General features: G+C 49.2%; 1 protein-coding gene and 1 non-coding gene across 4 annotated transcripts in view; both read left to right on the plus strand.

Moving 5' to 3' along the window:
• The first annotated feature begins 4086 nt into the window (after positions 1 to 4086).
• Positions 4087 to 20472, plus strand: part of THSD4 (thrombospondin type 1 domain containing 4) — a 673523-nt gene continuing 657137 nt past the window's right edge. The window contains exon 1 of one of the 3 annotated variants that reach the window (XM_027553103.1): positions 4087 to 4210. The gene's annotated coding sequence lies outside the window, so the exon portion shown is untranslated. Of the gene's footprint in view, positions 4211 to 5530; positions 5789 to 17348; positions 17373 to 20472 lie in introns of those variants that run through there. The other 2 variants (XM_027553105.1, XM_027553104.1) reach the window with 2 other exon arrangements.
• On the plus strand, positions 4194 to 4265 carry TRNAD-GUC. The gene has a single exon. It is a non-coding gene; the product is annotated as a tRNA-Asp (tRNA).

Genomic DNA, 20472 nt, shown 5'->3' on the forward strand with positions numbered 1-20472 from the left:
ATTCCTGCTGCTACTGCTAAGTCACTTCAGTCGTGTCCGACTCTGTGTGACCCCATAGACAGCAGCCCACCAGGCTCCCCTGTCCCTGGGATTCTCCAGGCAAGAACGCTGGAGTGGGTTGCCATTTCCTTCTCCAATGCATGAAAGTGAAAAGTGAAAGTGAAGTCGCTCAGTGGTGTCCAACCCTCAGCGACCCCATGGACTGCAGCCTACCAGGCTCCTCCATCCATGGGATTTTCCAGGCAAGAGTACTGGAGTTGGGTGCCATTGCCTTCTCCAGTCATTCCTAGTTGGCTTTAATAAATACAGGTTGGATGGATGAATGAGACAATGACCAATCACGTGTGAGAGGAGCATTCATTTGCATATGGACTTCTTCCATCGCCATCAATTGTCTCTGTCTGGTTAATCATTGCCAGAAGGAGAAAGGGAGCCTGTGGATCAAGAGGCTGTGCTGTCCACCCTCCACCTTGCTCAGTGTTGCTACTCCTGGAGAGAAGCCACTTCAGCCTGAGTGATGCTCCTTAGCTGAGAGTATTACTGCTTTCAAAGAGGAAAAAGAGGAATAATTGGAATATTTGGGATTCCAGAAGTTGTCTTGTACCAGGTAACTCTTCAGGCTTCCTATCTCCTCTTTCTGGCCATGAGGCAAGAGAGGAAAGAGGAATTAGACAAATTGAACACAGCCTGAAGACTCCCCAACACTTCATTGGAAACCCATGTTCCACTGAGAAGTCCTTTTGCTCCTGTCCTCTGAGCTTGAGGCTGAAGCTCTTCTCGTGTGGTTGTAGACCACAGGTCACGTGGGGGCAGCCCCAGGCAGGCCCTCAGGAGGAACTCGATTTTTAGGTCTTTGTCCCAGATGCCCTAGAGGAGGAAGAGAAAGAAGTAAGTTGAGGAGGCAAGCAGGGGAGAGAAGGCTTCTTAACACTCACCCAAGGTACTTAGAAGCAGCTTAAAACTACATGTTTACCCGTTCGCAAGGGGCTGTGTCGTGTCGCATTGTTTTGCTTAAATCACGCTTTCCTTATTTCCTTATTATTCACTGGGCACAAGCTTGTCTTGACTTTACAGTCTACAAAAGTTTACAACCAAGAAAATGAAAAGGACAATTTTGCAAGCCTTGTGATGGATCCTAAAAGTACCTCACTGGAGCCTGAAATTAGGGGTTTGACTGAAAGTCTGCTTCCCTTCCACCTCCAAATGTTAACAAAGTAGGGATAATGGAGGGCTTTTCTTCCCCGCTGGGACACAACCCCCGAAATGCCATTAAGATGAAAACACTAGTGTTTGTCAAGAGTAGAGAGCAGTATTTTTTCAAAGTGTAATTTTTGGAACACTAGCCCCAAGAAATATTCTGCTAGTAAAAGGATTCCTGGTCAAGTGCTTGTGAGTGAAGTGCAGAAGCTGTGTTACTCATATGTTCCCCCACAAAGGTCTGGTTGTCCCAAGCTGTCTTCCTGCAGTCTGTTCACACTTGGCTCTTATTCCAGTCCCATATGCTCTGAAATCCCAGGAAGCCGCTCTCAGCAGTACACCATTGGTCCTCCAACATTTGGGAGCCTTCACTGGTGCTGACACTGTGCTCCAGGCTGAGGACCCCCAGAAGGAATGGAGGCAGACAACAGACTTAAAGAAGCAAGATGGTTGGCCATCTTGTGCAGGATGACCAGCAACTTGGACAAGGGAGTGAAGGGGGCATTAACAATCCATAATTATACTAAGCTTCCCTGGTGGCTCCGACAGTAAAGAATCTGCCTGCAATGCAGGAGATCTAAGTTTGATCCCTGGGTCAGGAAGATTCCCCTGGAGAAGAGAATGGCTCCACACTACAGTATTCTTGCCTGGGAAATACCATGGGCAGAGTGTCCTGGCAATCTACAGTCCATGGGGTCACCAAGAGTTGGACACGAATGAGCGACAAACACTGTACTGGGAAGAAGGTGGAAACCAGGGCTGCCTTGTGTACACGGAGCTGACAGAGGGGTTGAATTTTGTTTCTTATTCTAGGAGCCACTTCTAAGGCCAGTGGGCAGTAGTCACAGGGAAAAGGTTTCAGTTAACAATGAAAAGAGGCTTTGTAACAGAACGTGTCCAACAACAGTATGGGCTATTTTATGAGTCGTGAGTACCTCGTTCTGCAGCTATGCACGAGGGTATTCGACAGCTGCCTTCCAAGATGCTGTGTTTAGAAGACACTGACATACCAGGGAGATGCCAGGGCTATGGGGTAGTCTTTGATTGGGTTCTGAGGCACCCATTCTACTTGGCCCTCTCTGCTGCTGAGGGTTAGTTGTTTATCTCATACGTGCATTTGCTAAGTTGCTTCAGTCATGTCCAAGTCTTTGTGACCCCATGGACCATAGCTTGCCAGGCTCCTCTGTCCATAAGATTCACCAGGCAAGAATACTGGAGTGGGCTGCCATGCCCTCCTCCAAGGGATCTTCTTGACCAGGGACCTAGCCTGTGTTTTCTACATTTCCTGCATTGGCAGACAGGTTCTTTACCACTAGCGCCACCTGGGAAATCCGTTTATCTCATTCATGAGGACAAAATCCTGCCAATCTGATTCATGCGAGTGTATACACACACACACACACACACACACACACACACGGATAAAGTAGAAATGCAACAGGACTGAAAGATAGAAAACTTGCTGGTTTTATATAGTTAATTAATATTCTCTTCTGATATACATAATGTAAACAACTCTGTTTAAAATGAGACTGGATTTCACAGTATAGTCTTGACTTTAAGAGAACACTCTGGGACATGTTAGCAGAATATGGTCACAACTCTGAACAAGTTTGAAGTGGTTCAAAATCAGTTCTGGAAAGCCAGCCTAGGTCACTTGGATCAAGTTAGGTCAATAATAATTGCTCTCTAGTTATGTAAGCTGCTCACATCAAGGGAAGAAGGGTGGGAATAGAAGGGAATTCTTTGTACTATTTTTGCGACTTGTCTGTATGTCTAAAATTAGTTTAAAAAAAACCCCATATCCTTGGCTCCTAAGCCCTGCTCATACTGTGCTCTGCCTGATGAACTTCCCCTGTCCTGTAGACTCAGCTCAGGCAGAACATTCCAGATTTCCGATCCCCTCCCATGAGTTCTACAGATGTCCCAATTATACCCACCACTGACCAGTATGATTTTTTGTTTTGTACCTTTCTTGCCTGACTTGAAGCTTCTGGAGCTTCTTTGGACTCAAATGTTTTCTTCATTTCATCTTTCCCTCTCAGTACCAAGACCTTACTGAGCACTCTGTATATATCTCTTCAATGAGTTAATAAATCAATCCAATTTGAACAAGTTTTATTAGGTTTCCTCTTTTAAAAAAAAAAAACTGTGGTAAAATATACATGACATAAAATTGACCATTTTCCCCATTTTAAGTGTCCAGTGCATTAGCATTCAGTATATCCCAGTGTTCCATAATTTCTCTCTCATTTTAAATGGTTTAAACTGATCAGAGCTGTTAGAGCCACTTAATCTGGACCCAAGGGACTCGTGGGGCTTCCCTGGTGACTCAAACAGTAGAGAATCTGCGTGCAATGCTGAAGACCAAGTGCGATCCCTGGGTCGGGAAGATCCCCTGGAGAAGGAAATGGCAACCCACTCCAGTATTCTTGCCTGGAGAATTCTGTGGACAGAGGAGCCTAGTGGGCGACAGCCATGGAGTCAGAAAGAGTGGGACACAACTGAGGGACTAACACTTTGATTTTCAAGGGACTCATGACACTTGCACCAGGAGCCACCTGGTCCAATCAAAATCTGTTTGACCGAAGTGGAATTATTTCACCCCATTTGGACCAAGTTGAATCAGGGAGAACGGGTTCCGCCCAGGCTCCAGGCCAGTAGTCGGCACTCAAAGCCAGAGCCTTTTCTTTGTCCTAATCTCGGGGTTGTCACTCTCTTTTGTGTGTGTTTTTCCTCTGGGGGCTACCCGCCCTGCTGCTCTCCTAACTGCTCCCACACACCACACCCAGCGCTGTTCGACCTGGCTCCGGGGCAGGGAGCTCCCGTTCTGCTGCCACCTCATTGTCCCGCCCCTGCACCTGCGCTCTCAAAACAGCTCCTGCAGGCGGGCTTCCGACGCAGTCACCAACAAACAGGCCGACTCATTTAGTCAGACTACCAGTATCTGGACAATCTCTTCCAATTTTTAAGGTCACCTCCACCTCCTCCTGCCGTCCTCGTTAATGTAGTGGTGAGTATCCCCGCCTGTCACGCGGGAGACCGAGGTTCGATTCCCCGACGAGGAGGCAACACACCCTTTTGGGGCTTCCCTGGTGGCTCAGACGATGAAGCCTCTGCCTGCAATGAGGGATACCTGGGTTAGATTCCTGGGTCAGGAAGTTCGATTCCTGGGTGGGGAAGATCCCCTGGAGAAGGAAATGGCAATCCACTCCAGCACCCTTGCCTGGAAAATCCCATGGATGGAGGAGCCTGATAGGCTATACAGTCCATGGGGTCGCACGACTGAGCGACTTCACTTTTCACTTTCACTTTACACCTTCTGGTAGAGGTGGGGCATTTTCTCCCAGTCACTCTTTCCTAACTCACTAGCTCTAAAGGGCTTCATTTGAATTTAAGGAACGTAGCACTGCATTAGGAACCCAAGAAACGGCTCTACTCATTTTGCTGCCATTAGCTATATGGGTAACTTTGGTCATGACCTCTTCGGGATGATATTTGCCAGTGAGTAAAAAGAAGGGCTCAGACATATGAATCAAACTTTGATTTTGGTTATTATTGCTTTGCAGCAGGATTTTTTTCCCCCCTGTGTGTGTATGTGGGGTTTGTGTGTGTGTGTGGCGAGGGGTGGGGAAACAGTATTACCCTAAGACCAGAAAAGTACCAGATGTCTCTGGCTGTCGGAAGCGTGTTTTCTCGCTCCCTCAAGCTGCCCGATCCTAGTTAGAATTCGGAGGGCTGTTGTCCGTTGTCCCTTGCCTTCAGAAGGAGCCAGTGAGGCTTTTCTTGTGTGTGAGTGCTCACGTGTGACTACATATGCCCTTTAGACTAGGGGTCCTCTTTCCTGTCTTAGAGTCACTGCATTCTCTCCTCTTGTTTACATCAAGTTTCCTTGCTGGCTCCCTCCTTCAGCCTCAGCCTCACCCTGTTGCAGCCAGAATGGTTGTTCTGAAACGCAAAGATGCCCGCATCCCTCCTGTGCCTCGGCCCTTCAGGGGCTCTCACAAACCTCAGGATAAATATGATTAGCTCGAAGTTCAAAGCCTCCCACCATCTGTCTCTAGCTTACTCACCTCCTGGTCTCACCCCTTTTTCCTCTTACTTGGCAAGCCCGGGCCACTCTTCCTTCCCCTCTCGCCACGCTCCTCCCTGGTTTCTTCGATCTAGACTGTCCTCCTAGGGAATGATGTTCTCTGGGTACACAGGGATCAGTGGCACTCGTAAGGGGACCCTCTGGGACGTGCGGGTGTGTTGAGGGCCGGTGCTTCCTGAGGAGGCCGCCAGGGGGCGGCAGGAGCGACTCCAGATGACAGCAGGAGGCCGTAAGTGGGGGAGGGAGGGAAGGACGGAGGGAGCGCGTATCCCGGCTCTCCTGATCGCAAACTCCGAGCCAGAGCTCTCCGCGCGCGCCCCAGCCGCTGGCCGCCCGCGCAGCCGGACGCGGAACCCCGGCGCAGCGGGAGCCTTGCAGGACGGGCGCGGGGCGGCGGCGGCAGCCGTCCATGCGGCGGGCTCGGGGCTGCCCGGCGCCGGGAACCACGCGGGGGCCAGGCAAGGCGGCCACTGGCCGCACCGGGACTCGGACCGCCAGGTGAGCAGAGCCGCCCGCGTCGCGCGCCCCCTTCCGCCCTGCCCCGGGGGCCCGGATCCGGCCCGGCCGCTGCCCGCCTCTCGGTCCCCCTCTGGACGGCCAGGAGGGCTGGCGCGGGCGGCGGGCTCAGTGGGTGTGTCAGGGGCGCCGGGGGGCTGCTCCCGAACCAGGCAGGGGAAGCCAGCGCGCGTCTGGTCCGTCCCGACGGCTGCGCCTCCTTCTCCCCTCTTCGCTTTCTGGGGGATTTGCCCTGTCCGGGCGCCAGCACTCACCCCTCCACCCTCCCACTCGGAAACTCTAGGGACGGTCAACCTTGGTCGGCCCGGAGTTGGGCCCCCAGCTCTCTGGGTCGGGGTAGATGGGAACCGGTGAGTGCACACCCAGCCCGCGAGCCCTAACCGCAGCCTGGCCAACCTCCTTGCCGGGGCGGGAGAACTGATGGAGCCTTGGTTGGCAAGCGTCGAGCCCCATCCTGGGGCCTCGGCCACACCGTTTTCTAGAAAGCCTCAGATCTGTGTATGTGTCCGATCTAAACCGCTGCAACCCAGCGCCACGGGGAGCCGGAGTGGATGGGTTGCTTCCGCCAACTCTGGACACTTCCTCGAGTGCAGCCCAAGTACCTGCGGTCCCTGGGCGCGCGTGTAGGATTAGCTTTCACGGAACTAGCCCGCACTGGAACTTTAGCGATCGCGAAGTTACTGGGGGTTTGTTGTTTGGTTTTTCTTTGAAATAACATCAGTCCTAACTTGGGAAGAAGCTTTCAGGTCGTTCTCGAGCCCACTTAGCATCTGGAATGTGTGGGGTCTGGGATCTCCTTAAGCAGTCCCCACTCAGCCCCGCGCCGGGGTGCCTCCAGTACAGCCTGTTGAATGTGCGTGCTCGCGCCTCTTCCGGTCTCCTTTGTGACCCCCATCACGCAGCCCTTTGTCCCTTGGCAGGCAGTTAGCGAATCTGAAGCCTCGGACCTGGGTAGCCAAAGAGATCATGGGATGTCTGTTGGAATTTAGAATAAGAGAAATAGAGACCCAAGAGAGGGCTAACGAATCATCTTGTCCAACTGTCCTTTCACAGCCGAAGGCACCCAGGCACCACATAGTCTAAATGTTAAAATCTTAAAATTTGTATAACGTGCTCATGTCTTCTACGTCATTGATAAAAGTGATGAAGTGATTGAGCTTAAAAGGATTTTATTGAGTCTCAAAATACAAAGAAGAAAACATTTTTAACAGGTGATTTAAATACAGCACTACTCAATTCCTATTGATTTCTGTTAGCACCATGGTTGAATTACTTGGAAAACAAAATCTAGCCCTGAAATTAGTGTAAGGAAGCTAATGGGAGTTCTGGGACTTTCCTATAAACTTATGCAGGGCTGGAACAGGGATTTCCCAGAGGTCCCGGAAGTGAGTTTGGGTGATCAGGATACTGGAGCCCCCACTGGACAAGCAGCTGGTGTGGCCTCTTGTGGGCAAAGCTAGTCAGCTGAACTTGTGTGATCTCCGTGCCCAGCACCCATCAGGGTGCCAGCTTGGTCTTATCTTCATTTCAGTCTCCCATGAAGAAGTGGTTCCAGTTCATTGTTAAGTAAAAATAAAATACAGCTAAAGTTTGGGAATAAGATCAGGATTGGATATTTTGACTTGAAGGGTTGTTGTTGTTGTTTTTGACCCAGAAGTGCTTATTGTGATTGTAATCACATTATCCTAAAGAGTGCCTGGATATTGATTGCCCATCCCCCCACATTTCTCTCCATGGTACCACCTTTTTCCAAGTTGGCTGGGAGTCTCTATTTTTGAGAGCACCAGACTCCCCATTCCATCCCCCTCACTTGTAGGTAATTCGTTACCAAGTCCCTTCCACATTCTTTTGTGATATCCCAGGAAATAATTTTCCTGTCTGTTCCCTCTGCCTCCTCTTTAAACCATGTCCACATTGCAGTAATAGTCTCCCCTCTTGACTCCCGGCCACGAGTCCCTTTCTTCATTTTAATCCATCATCTTTCATGCTGACAGATTAATATTTCTCAAATTCTGATTTCGCCACATCACTCCTTTCAAGAAATCACAATGGCTTCCCAGTATTCACTTCACTTTAAATCTTCTCCAGCCAATATTTTTGGGCATCTGCTGTGTGCCAGGGACTGTTACTATGTGCTGGGGCTTAAATTAATAACAAGACAATATCCTTGCCCTTGAATTGTTAACAGGCCAACAGATAATATACAGCCACCCAAGAGAGAGATGTAAAGAGAGAATCACAAACCAAAGTTAATCATTGGGGTGTGCAAGACATAAAGGAGACACAGATGAGGGAGAAGTATTTTCCTGTATGAGAAGAGCTGGGGAAATTTCACCTGGGCTTTGAAACATGGGGAGCAGTTCAAGGAGATGGGAAAGACTGAAAGGAGGGAAAGCATGCCAGGCAGAGGGAAGAGTTTGAGCAAAGATCCAGTGTGAAAGCACTGGTATGGACGTGGTGGTGTCATGGCCATTCTTCATCTAGGGATTTCAAAGTGTTAGTCTCTCAGTCGCATCTTTGCAACACATAGGCTGTATCCTCTGTTCATGGAATTCTCCAGGCAAGAATACCGGGGTGGGTAGCATTCCCTTCTCCAGGGGATCTTCCTGACCCAGGGACTTCTGCCTTAATTTGAGTCTACATTTTTGATCCAAGAGCAGCTCAACTCTTTCCTGCCTGAAGTCCTTCATTCCATTTACCTGGTCTTTTTATTGTGGTCTTATATGCCTCCTCGGAGAAGGCAATGGCACCCCACTCCAGTACTCTTGCCTGGAAAATCCATGGACAGAGGAGCCTGGTAGGCTGCAGTCCATGGGGTCGCTGAGAGTCGGACACGACTGAGTGACTTCACTTTCACTTTTCTCTTTCATGCATTGGAGAAGGAAATGGCAACCCACTCCAGTATTCTTGCCTGGAGAATCCCAGGGATGATGGAGCCTGGTGGGCTGCCGTCTATGGGGTCGCACAGAGTCGGACACGACTGAAGTGACTTAGTAGCAGCAGCAACAGCAGCATATGCCTCCTAACCCTAGCTCAGAAATTCAGATTTCCTCTCTGCTGGGCTAAATTTCTCCAGGAAGTGGATCCCAGCCTGTCTTAGGTATTCCTTTACACTCTTTGCACTGACTCTGTATTCAGCCTAGACATGTTCTAATGGGCATGCCTCATCTCCTCAGCCACCTCGAAGTTTCTCCAGAGCAGCTCCTGCTCTGAGGACCTCTCCCAGGCTGTGGGACACAGTCCCAGCACACTGCCAGCACTAGCGAACTTGAGAATGTGACTCGCTTTGACCTTCCATCCTACTTTTCCCTCCTCTCTCTTCTTCTCTCCACTTTCCCCACCTTTGATCTTTCTTTTTGTGTGTCTGCAGAGTTGTGATATTTATTTACATGTATGTTTATTAATTGGCTTCTCTTTGAAGATAATGGATGAGACGTGTTGCGCTGGTAGCTAACGTATGGTGCAGACCAGCACCGGGAGGGGAGCTGCAGTGTGAGGCTGTGCCTTTAGATTGCATTGCTGACACTTGCCTTGTTTCAGGATCCCCCCTCTTCACCCCTCTCTGCCTGACCTGTGCAACTGATGCAGGCCTACTTCTCATCTTTGGGTCTGATTTGCCTTCTCTTCTTTCCCCAACCCGTCAAAACTGACTTCTCCAGTTTCTGGAGCCTTGCTGGCCTGATGAACTCATTCAGGTCAAGTTTAATGAGCCTGTGTGTGCTGGGCCTGATGCTTTCGTCCCCCCAGCAACCTAGGACAGCAGCAGTATCATCCACACTTGAGGAAACTCCGCTTCCTTTCCTGAGGTCAACAACTCAGGTTTTGAATCTAAGTCTTAGAACCTAGCTTTCTCAGTCTGGTGCTCCTCCTGCTATATCACTGTTCCCTGAAAGGGTTGCTTTCAGAACACCTGAATCAGAATTAAGATCTGGTGGGAAAAACTCAGATTCCAGAATGGAGGCAGGGCCTGGGATGGGCATTGTAAAGGTGGCCTTAGGTAGTTCTGCACACTCAGGTTTAAGGATCACTGCCCTAGGCTGCCTTTACAAAGGAGGTTCTAATGACAGGTGGGTGGGCGAATAAGCCTCAGGATCCCACATAGGACTGTCCTTTTTAACAGGCCTTGACCTTGACTTTAAGGAGTGAGCCCTCTTTTGGTCAAAGGGGTCTTCAGTTTAGTCCTGAAAGCATGCTCCCTACCCGTCCCCATAAAGGCAGGTGAGCCTGCTGCTGCTGCTGTCACCTCAGTCGTGTCCGACTCTGTGTGACCCCATGGACTGCAGCCTACCAGGCTCCTCCATTCATGGGATTTTCCAGGCAAGAGTACTGGAGTGGGTTGCCATTGCCTTCTCTGCAGGTGAGCCTAGCGTCCATCATGATGGCTCACTCTGACTATTTCTGGGCCAGAGCAAGTGCCGAGGGAGAAGGACCAGAGGGGATTGGTTTGCAGCCCCAAGTTGCCTGGAATCACAGTGGACTGGGACTCCCCAAATAGAGCTGAGCATGCTGGCCAGTCACTCCCTCCCTCTCTCTGGGCGTGGTGAGTCAAACCTCTTCCTTACCCGAGTGGAGTCTGCTCACTGACCCCTCTCCTTCATTCTACAGGCCTTCGTTTTGTGCCCTCAGCCCTCCAGTCGTCTGTCGGTAACGATGGATGGCCACAACCCAGAGGGTGGGTGTGGGGTCAGGTGCACAGGCACACAGGGCATTCAGCAGAAGTCCAGCCCCCAGTGGGTGCCCAGTGTCGCTTCTCATCCTGTTTAACTGCTCTGAAACTGTCAGTGCTTGGCAGGCAGTTGGTGCTCAGAAAGAATCTGCCTGCCAATACAGGAAATGCCAGAGACTTGGGTTCGGTTCCTGGGTTGGGAATAGCCCCTGGAGAAGAAAATGGCAACCCACTCCAGTATTCTTGCCTGGGAAAATCCCATGGACAGAGGAGCCTGGCGACCTATAGTCCATGGGGTCACAAAAAGTTGTACATGACTGAGCATGCGGGACAGGACGTATGTGCACTAGAAAAAGTATGTAATCTCAGACCCCTCAGGTCCAGGGGGTTTGTGTTTAAAGGGCTAAATATCACAACTTTATATTCAAATCCAGGAAATGAACACCCCCAGCTGTGCAGTAATAATAATGATGATGGTGATGGAGATGATAAGGAATTAATTATCCATTCAGCATCCCCTCCCCTCTCCATTTCCCTCCTCCCATTTTCCCTTTGGTTTCCTCTAAGAAGAGGAAGGTAGGCAGCAGTTTTCTTTTTCGCTGGTTACTTGTCCCGAGAGAGTGCTGTCTTTCTGCTTATCTCTCTTTCTTTTCCCCTAATCTTTCCCTGAACATTGGAGAAGGAAATGGCAACCCACTCCAGTATTCTTGTCTGGAGAATCCCATGGACAGAGGAGCCTGGCGGGCTACAGTCCAAGGGTCAGAAAGAGTCAGACACGACTGAGTGACTAACGCTTCCCTGAACATACTGTGTTTTCTGTCTTCTCCTATGAGCCTTGCTTAAGCGGATCACTGAGCGGTACCCTGGCAGCCTTCTACCTTAGCCCCTCTACTCCCCGGGTGTGGTCCAGAAAGCCGGCTTACAAGGCGGTTGTCCCAGAAGGGTGGCACCGAGCAGCCCACGACCTGGGCTGGGCAATCCTCCCAGCCAGCTGGCCGACTGCCCGAGGGCTGGCCAGCAGCGAGGACCCAAGTAATGAGTGATTAATGGGCGCCCCATCTAATCTCCTGCCAGGGGAAATGAAGGGCCAGTCGTGGGCTGGGGCTCGTCATGACCTGCTCCAGGTGGGCTTGGAATGCACCCAGCTCAGGATGGGGATTAAGGCTTGAAAGATGAGAGGAAATGAGATGTTAACCCTTTGCGCTGTGGCCCTCTGAGCCCCAGCAGGGAAATCTCAGGGGAATTATCTGTAGGCATCTGATGAAAGGGGAGCCTGGCCTTTGATTTACGGCAGGGATGTGGCCACATGACTCTGGCAGGAGGGGGGCAGGGTGTGACAAGCGACGGCTTTGACTTAACCATTTTTCTCGGAGGCTCAGATTAATTTCTTATGAAAATGGAGTATGTGGACTGCAGGGAGGCTGCTCTACCTGCTTCCTTCTCAGAAACCTTTCAATCATATCAGCACGTTACAAATTTGTAGTTGCCAAGCAGACCTTTCCTTCTGTAATGCAGTGTCCCTGATCTCCTGTTGTTTTGAGGAGGATGGAGGAGAGAGTCTGGTCGTTGGCGGTGGGCCCACCTCCTTCCTCAGGTCAGCAAGGAGCACTGGGGCTCTGAGGGTGGGAACCAGCTCCCTGAGTTCCTTGACTCTGCCATGCTGGGGAGCCCTGAACCTTAACCTCTTGTGCTGTAGGGCTGTAAAATGGGCATCATAATAATACATAACATGGGTGAGATTCGTGGGGATGTAGAAAGCTTTCAGCAGTCTTAGGCATGCGGACCTGCCATGTGAAGATTGTGCTGTGGGCTTAGTCACTCAGTCGTGTCCGACTCTGTGGGACCCCGTGGATTGTAGCCTGCCAGGCTCCTCTGTCCATGGGGATTCTCCAGGCAGGAATACTGGAGTGGGTTGCCATGCCTTCCTCCAGGGGATCTTCCCAACCCAGGGATGGAACCCAGGTCTCCCGCATTGCAGGCGGATTCTTTACTGTCTGAACCACCAGAGAAGTCCATACATGGGTGAGATTCATGAGAATGTAGAAAGCTTACAGCAGTCTCAGGCACGTGGACTTGCCATGTGAAGGTTACCCATCACTTTTTTCTCGCCTTTCTGGGAAGGATGTAAGCAGCTTCTCTTCCACACTTCTCAGATTCGCTTAGGGTGATGGATCTCACTTGCTTGACCTCTGACCCTCACATGCCTTGAATTCTGGTGCCCCCTCCCTTTGCCGCTGGCTCCCTGGCCTCCAGCCGCCCTTTCATTCTACTCCCTGCCCCCGCCCCACCTCCGTGCTCAGCGGCCAGAGCTGCTGGACCGGGTGGTGACTCCTGCCCGATCCTCTGGTGGCACGGCCCTTCCACACCAGCGCTGCCCACTGCCGCCTTGCTGTCACCTGTAGCCCAGAGAAAACTGGCTGAGAGTAGAGACAAAAGCTGCCTTGGAAGCAAAGTTAGGACCCGTGGAGACAGTCTAATCTGGGTGCAAATCACAGCTCTGCCCATTTTCTGGTTTCTCTGAGCTCCTGTCACCCCATCCTTGATTGATGCTAAGAATAGCAATGCTTATCTAATGGTTGAGAGGGTCCAACCCGACAGTGGACATGAAGCCTTTGGCGGGGGAGAATTTATTGCTGGTTATATTGGGTTGGCAAAAAGTCAGAGACGACTTAACTACTAAAAAACAACAATATTGGGTTGGCCAAAAAGTTTGTTTGGGTTTTTCCATAGCATTTTACAGGAAAACCCAACAAACTTTTTTGCCAACCCAGTAGGTGAGCCTTGAGGGTGGAGCTGTGTCTTCAAGTTTTGAAGTCTTATTACGGAGTATACACTGGCATCCTCGCCTCTAGCTCCGTTTAGTGTCTTCTCCAGAACGGACACGTACTCAGGTCCTGCTTGACTTTGGTGATGTTTTAGTCAAGGCCCAGGGTTTTATTCTGCTTGAAGTTTAAAGGATCTTCTGGCCAGCTAAGGGAGAAGGAACTGCTGTTTATGGATCTCCGTGTCAGGGATTTACCTGCGTGCACTTATTTAATCCTCTCAACAGTCCACATGAGCTAGATGTTATTCTTCTTGTTCGATAGCCTAGCAAACTGAGGCTCAGAGAGATTAAGGAAATTACAGGGGCTCATGCAACAAATGAACGTCAGAATGATATTTGAATTCCAACTCATCTGACTCCAGAATATGAGCTCTGGGGAGAACCAATGGGCCAGGTAGTACCTCACTGTAATTATAACCTGCTGAGAAATATAAGTATAGCCACTTGAAAGCCTAATTGTAACCCACTTGAAAATTTTAAACATTGAGATATAGTTCCCATACTGTAAAATCCACCATTTTAAAGTACACGTTCAGTGCTCGTTAGTTTATTCACAGAGTTGTGCCACCATCACCACGATCTAATTCCAGAATATTTTCAGCACCTCTCAAAGAAAGTCCATACTCATTAGAAGTCACTTCCCACTCCTTCCTTTCCCAGCCTGTGGAAACCATGAATCTACCTTCTGTCTCCATGGATTCTGGACATTTTATATAAATGGAATCTTATATTGGGTTGGCCAGAAAGTTTGTTTGGGTTTTCCCATCCCCTCTTATGGAAAAACGTGGAGGAACCTTTTGGCCAACCCAGTCTTCTGTGACTGCTTTCTTTCCCTAAGACTGTTTTCAGGGTTTGTCCGTGTTGAAGCCTGTATCAGTGCTCCATTCCTTTTTATTGCTGTGTGACCCACTTAAAATAAAAAGTAAGGGTATTTTGCTTAGAGAAGAGGTGGGGTTACAATTGCAGGTGTAGCACAAAGCGGTGCTCATTTTTTACTGTGGGCAGGTGTGAAGGAACAGAGTGGGGGGTGGAGGCGGGTCAGTGCTTGGCTGGATTCCCATGTCTGGGAAATGCAGGGATGCCCAGCTTCCCTGCTCCAGGCACTCATGCTGCCCTTGGCTTGTGTCTTTGGCCAAACTTACTGAGATGCACCCCGAAGTAGCCATGGGCATGCCATGGACCCCTGCCTCGGAGAGGTGGGCTAGAGGGTTCTGGAGCTATCTTTACCACAGTCTGCCTGATGTTGGTGCTGTGGAGACATTTTAGCCCCTGCTGTAGTCTGCTGGATTACTTTTAACTCCAGGTGGACCAACCTAGATAGCATATTGAAAAGCAGAGACATGACTTTGCCAACAAAGGTCCATCTAGTCAAGGCTATGGTTTTTCCAGTGGTCATGTATGGATGCAAGAGTTGGACTGTGAAGAAGGCTGAACGCCGAAGAATTGATGCTTTTGAACTGTGGTGTTGGAGAAGACTCTTGAGAGTCCTTTGGACTGCAAGGAGATCAAACCAGTCCATTCTAAAGGAGATCAGCCCTGGGTATTCTTTGGAAGGAATGATGCTAAAGCTGAAACTCCAGTACTTTGGCCACCTCAGGCAAAGAGTTGACTCATTGGAAAAGACTCTGATGTTGGGAGGGATTGGGGGCAGGAGGAGAAGGGGACAACAGAGAATGAGATGGCTGGATGGCATCACCAACTCGATGGACGTGAGTTTGAGTGAACTCTGGGAGTTGGTGATGGGCAGGGAGGCCTGGCATGCTTCAATTCATGGGGTCGCAAAGAGTTGGGCACAACTGAGCGACTGAACTGAACTGAACTGAACTGGACCCCAGTGTCATGCGCTGATGATGGCACTGCTGATTTGCTTTATAAAAATAATTTTATTTATTTAGGCTGTGCTGGGTGCTCATTGCTGTGTGGGCTTTTCTCTAGTTGCAGGGGTGGGGGCTCTTTTCCTGCTGCAGTACACGGACTTCTCATTGTAGTGGCTTCTCCTCACAGATCACAGGCTATAGGCTCATGGGCTTCAATAGTTGCAAATAGTTGCAACACGTGAGCTCAGTTGTTGTGGCACCTGGCCCTAGAGTTCATGGGCATCAGTAGTTGAGGCCCATGGGATTAGTTGCCCCGAGGCATGTGGGATCTTCCTGGACCAGGGATCCAACCCGCGTTTCCTACATTGGCAGGCAGCTTCTTTACCACTAACCACCAGGGAAGCCCCTTAGGAAATACAGAGGAAATACAGAAATACTTAGGAAATACAGAAAATACACACACAGAAAAAAATCACCCATAATTCCCCAACCAATAGGGAACTGTTAATAGATATAACACTTTATTTTTTTCTGATTATGTAGGTAAGGTATATTTATTACAGAGAACTTAGGAAATACAGAAAATATACACACAGGAAAAAATCACCCATAATTCCCCAACCAATAATGACCAGTATTTTGAATGTGTATCTTCCTAGTCTCTCTGTCTCTCTCTCTCTCTCCACACACACACACATACACACATATACACACAGACACACACAGAGTTTATGAAATTGGTATTAGACTAAACATATTGTTTTGTTCACTCCTCCTTTCACTTAATAATACATCATAAACATTTTCCTTGTGTACTAAATATTCAGTGTTCTTCCAAACTAAAATGTTTTTCAATGGTTGCAGTGTACTTTTAAAAATATTGATGTTTACTTAAGCAGTCCCCTATTTTGGACATGTTGGTTGTTTTCAGTTTATCAATATTGTTTATAAATAAAATGGCTTCTTTTGTGCATTTTTTGTGCATCTGTTAATGCATAGTGTTGCTTTTGGTACAAAAGATATAAATACTCTGAAGGTATTTGGTACATATAATCAAACTGGCCTTCCAGAAAGGCTGTTTAATTCCACAACTGTGTTATTTTTTAACTTGAGTTTTACTGTTCATGTAACTCTGCCAAATATCCCTCCATTCTCCTCCTCCTCCTGCTTCCTCCTCTCTCTTCTTTGCACAACCCCCCCACCGCCCACATATCTGCATAGTCCGCTAATTGCTCCTATTGTTTTCTCCTTAGTCTTTGCCTGTATTTTAATCGAAGCATGCCTTTTTGCACACAGTATGATTTTTGTGTAACGTTTCTCTTGACATAGTCGGGGTTCCCATTTTTAAGCCTTATGGCCGCTCCGTCATTCTGCCCCATCATGGTCTCCTTTCGCCGTTCCCCATCTTCCTTTACGGATCTAGGTTGTTTGTAGTTTCTTCCTCATCAAAGAGTTAGTGCTTACCAAGCTGAATGCCTAGGGTGCTGTTCTGTTCTGGTCTCAGGCTCCGTTTTGGACGTTCAGTTCCTGGTCGTGTAATTTACTAGGTCCACAGCAGGAGCTGTTCTAATAACACTCATGCCGCTGAGGGGCCCTCAGAGAACAGGCAGCTGGGAGGCCCAGGTGGGGGAACCCAGAAACAGAGTGGGTGCTTGTTTTGGCCTTCCCTCTTCCTCTCCTTATGAGGCCCTGTTCTTTCCTCAGGCTCACGTCGGAGGAACTCAACACCTCACTGCTACCAGGGATATAAGAGGTGCTGTGGGTTGGGACTTTCCGAGTCCATGCAGGGAAATTATGTCAGTGTTCGTTCGCTGCCCACGTGTGAATGGCATCATGTGACAGGTGGTCTTTTGTGACTGGCCTCTTTCACTAAGCGTAGGGAAGGCCTCTGGGATTGTGTTACTACGCCTTGCTGGTTCTGTGTGGGCCTGGCCATGCCTCCGTTCAGCCTGCTTCCAGTACTTTCTGAGCCCCGACCACCCACGGTTGTCGCACCCTGTGTTTGAAAATGGTGCGGACGCCAGTCCTGACGTTGTCACTTACTGCCCGTGAACAGCTTAACCTCTCCGAACTCCAGCTTCCTCGTCTCTGACACAGACTGATGATCCCCGTGCCTGCCGCGAGAGAGAGGAGGTGGTGTGTGCAGCGTTCGTTCACTCGTGAAACTGAGGCCTGCGCAAGGCTGTCAGCCCTGGGGCATCTGTCCTCCTTAAGGAGAAGGGAACTGGTGTTCCTGCCTTACAGCTTTGGAGGGTGCAGGTGAGGAGATCCCTGTAGCCGACGTTATTATGCAGGAGGAAGGCGGGGGAGCCCAGGAGAAAGGCATCAGCGTGACAGCGGTGGGAAGCCACAGAGACTGAAGCGCTGCACCCTCAAATGGGAGGCTGTGTGGGAGAAGGAAGATGCATAAGCCTGTTTTATGGGAGGGCTGCATTCTTTTGTTTTTTTTACATATATCCTCTCTGTTTTGGACTCTGATTTAGGTCACTACAGAGCATCGAGTAGAGTTCTCTGTGCTGTGCACTAGGCTCTCATTAGTTGTCAATTTTATATATAGTGTCAACAGTGTATATATGTCAATCCCAACCTCCCAGTTCATCTTCCCCGCCATCACCTTGGTATCCATATATGTCTTCTCTACGCCTGTCTCTATTTCTGCTTTGCAAATAAGGTCATCTGTACCATTTTTCTAGATTCCATGTATATGCATTAATATATGCTATTTGTTTTTCTCTTTCTGACGTACTTTACTCTGTATGATAGTCTCTAGTTCCATCCACATCTCTGCAAGTGGCACAGTTTCTTTTTATGGCTGAGTAATATTCCATTGTATATATGTATCACATCTCCTTTATCCACTCCTCTGTGGATGGACATTCAGGTTGCTTCCATGTCCTGGCTATTGTAAATAGTGCTGTAGTGAACACTGGATACACTTATCTGTTTGAATTATAGTTTTCTCTTGCTACATGCCCAGGAGTGGGATTGCTGGGTCATATGATAGTTCTAGTTTTAGTTTTTAGGGAACCTCCATACTGTTCTCCATAGTGGCTGTAATCAATTTACATTCCCACCAAGAGAGCAAGAGGGTTCCTTTTGCTCCGTACCTGGAGGACTGCGTTCTTGAAAACCTCACGGAATTCAGATCTCTCATCATTCAGACCATGTTTTTTCCCGTAAAATAAATGTACAGAGAGTTCACGGGTGCTTGGTGCATAATTTTGCTTGAACGTGGCTTTTCACAGTGCCCTGCTTATCACCAGTGCTGCGCAGAGGGCTTGCTCACAAGCAGCCCGCTTGTATCTCAGGATGGGTGTTTGGCTTCCTCAACAGCTGCTGCTGGTGGTGGTCACCCTCATCATCTCAGCGTGTTTTCAGTCCAGCACCATCCAGACCAGAGACCAACAAGCTCTTTTTGTAAATGACCAGTTGCAGGCTGTAGGGTCTTTGTTACAACTAATCAGCTCTGCCTTTTGAGCACAAAAGCAGCCATAGTTGATACATAAATGAATAGGCAGTAAAACCTTACTTATGGACACTGCAATTTGAATTGCATATAATTTTCACATCGTAAAGTAGTATCCTTTCAATATTTGTTGAGCCATTTGAAAATGTGACAAGACCAGGCACTGGGACAGGTTTGGCCCACTGGCCAAAGTTTGCTGACCCCTGGCCTAGATGACTATAATATGTGAAAATTGTCTTCAACTGAGTGAATGTTAAAAAAATAAAAAGAGTAAATGTCAAAGTAGCCCTGTAGTCAACAAAATCACTCATAGACATTCCAGTGCTCATAACAGCATAGCTAAGTTCACAGATTCTATCAAACGATTGTGGGTATTTATGAGCCTGGGTGATACCAATGTAGCCAAGTTATTCTTGTGAATTTTAAAATGTAAATCTTATTGTTTTGAAATTTAGGCATCCAACCAGTTTCTTAATAGTTACATCACTCCATCTCATGATTCAAATTGCATCCTGTAACATTGTTCACGGTTGTGTACCATGCTGGGGTCTTGCAACCTCTGCCTGCCTCTGGACAGTCTGATGGCCTATGGTAAGGGGTTTGGAACTTGCTTCTGGCTGGAATGGCTGTTGCAGAAGCCAGGAGAAGGCACGATGGAGCACCAAGGGGTATGTCTGGTGCGTGGCGAATGTGGGATAAACTTTATTCCTTCACTTCCCTTTCTTTTCCTCCCCACCCAAAAGTTCTATATATTTGGTCAGCTCCAAAACATGCTGAGCCTCTTTGAAATTGTTACTTTGGTTCTTTCCACATCCAGTAAAGTCACTAACCTTTTTAAATGGAAACAAAAACAAAGGCTGTTAGAAAGCAGCTTCCCCTCCCAGGTCACCAGCTTTCCCTTGCCGGAGAATAAGCAGTGCTGTGCTGAGACTGCGGCTGGGGCCAGAAGAGAGGCCCCAGGTTTGAGGCAGGCGCCTCCAGCTGGGTGCAGACTCGGCTCTCCAGCCAGGAGGGGGGCGCCTGGCCTGCTGGCTGCTCTGAGGTCCACAGCTCCTGGGTGTATCTTGGTTTCAGAGATTCCAACGGTAGGAAAGCCAGGATCCTCTCCAGATGGGAGACCACCAGCCCCGAAGGTGACTGTGATGCTGTAGTTCTTGGCTCGCGAGTGTGCTTTTGCTGTGTGTGTTGGATGGAAGGCCCGTCTTGAGTAGACGTGTGTTTGTGTTGTTCAGGGGGCTGATGTGCATAACCACGTGTGCTTTCTGGCCTGGGGTCTGGCAGGATGTGAAGAGAGGCAGCCGCTACCCTTTGGCTGGTGAGATTTTGCATTGTTATATTGGCAGGGGGCTGGCATTCTTGCTGTATTTTTGGAATTCTTTGGTGTGTAGACAGGTGGTCTTGGAGCCAGGGGCATGGGTGTTCAGTCCTGACTTTGCCACTGCTTTGCCATTTAATCTCCAGTAACCCATTCTACTCTGTCTCTGGGGTCACTCATTCCTCACTCCTAAATGAATGATGATAGCCATTTCTGAGCACTCAATTCTCAGTTGAGATACGTGGGGAACCTGGGCCTTCACTCCCACCCAGCAGCAGTAAGATGGCCTGGTCCCGCCCCACTGAGTGGTCAGTAGAGGCCTCGTGGAGAGTCAGGACTCTTCCCACCACCCAGCAGTAACTAGGTCGTGCACTCCCTCCTGCTTCCTGCCTCCGCCCCAGTGTGCCAGTGGAGGCCATGTGAGGCACCGTGACAAGGCCCTCCTACCCCTCCCAGCCAGGAAAGTATCAGTGGAGACGTGCTTGGAAGCTAGAACCTCCTAACCTGCTCAGTGTAATAACGAGTCCCCTGCCCACTCAGCTAGCCGTCCGTGAAGGCCAAGTGGGGAACTTGAACTT

This window comes from Bos indicus x Bos taurus, chromosome 10 (assembly GCF_003369695.1).
Source record: "Bos indicus x Bos taurus breed Angus x Brahman F1 hybrid chromosome 10, Bos_hybrid_MaternalHap_v2.0, whole genome shotgun sequence".
NCBI lineage: Eukaryota > Metazoa > Chordata > Mammalia > Artiodactyla > Bovidae > Bos > Bos indicus x Bos taurus.